This window comes from Tamandua tetradactyla, chromosome X, assembly GCF_023851605.1.
Source record: "Tamandua tetradactyla isolate mTamTet1 chromosome X, mTamTet1.pri, whole genome shotgun sequence".
Classification (NCBI taxonomy): domain Eukaryota; kingdom Metazoa; phylum Chordata; class Mammalia; order Pilosa; family Myrmecophagidae; genus Tamandua; species Tamandua tetradactyla.
Genome location: NC_135353.1, coordinates 117,907,120 through 117,908,017, shown reverse-complemented (window position 1 = coordinate 117,908,017; position 898 = coordinate 117,907,120).

Genomic DNA, 898 nt, shown 5'->3' with positions numbered 1-898 from the left:
CATCAAATGCTTTGAGCAGGATTTTGCACATAGTAGATGTTCGATAAAGGGCCGACCTTAATACGTATTCACTGTTTACATGTACCTTGTTGAGAGAGTTGTAGAGAGGGTATAAGAGCCCTCATTTTACAGAGGATGGAACTTGTGCCCAGAAGTCTGAGGGCCTGTAAATCTTGAAGCAGGATGGAAACCCAGTTCTTGACTTGAAATCACCTCGGGTGGCCTCTTATTGCCACACATAGTTTAGAAATGAAAGTTCTCATTGCTTGGGACACTCAGAAATTCCATAGTGTTAAATTTTTTTTGCATTCACATTCTGAAGGGATACTCTGTAGTTAATCTTTTCAATGAACCAACTCTTCATTTCACCGATGTATTTTGTTGCTTCTCTCTTCTCTGTTTCATTCACTTCGACTCTAATTTGTATTGCTTCCTTCCTTTCTTCCTTTGCTTGCATTGGATTTAGACTATTTTTCACTTTATAATATCTTAAGGTGGAAGAAATTTTGGTTACTGATTTGCAAACTTTCTTCTTAAAAAAGAACATGTATTTACAGCTATAAATTTTCATTTAAGCACTGTTTTCATTGCATCCAAAAAATTTTGGTATGTTGTGAATTAAGTTTCATTAATTTCAAATATTTGCTACTTTCCCTTGTGATTTTCTATTTTATTTCAAATATTTGCTACTTTCCCTTGTGATTTTCTATTTGACCCATTCACTATACAAGAGTTTATTTTTAATTTGCACATATTTATGATTTCCCCAAATTGCTTTCTGTTATTCATTTCTAACTTCATTCTACTGTGGTCAGAAAACATGTTTTGTATGATTCCAACACTTTTAAATTTACCAAGGCTTGATTAATGGCTTAGTATATTATTTATATTGGAGAAT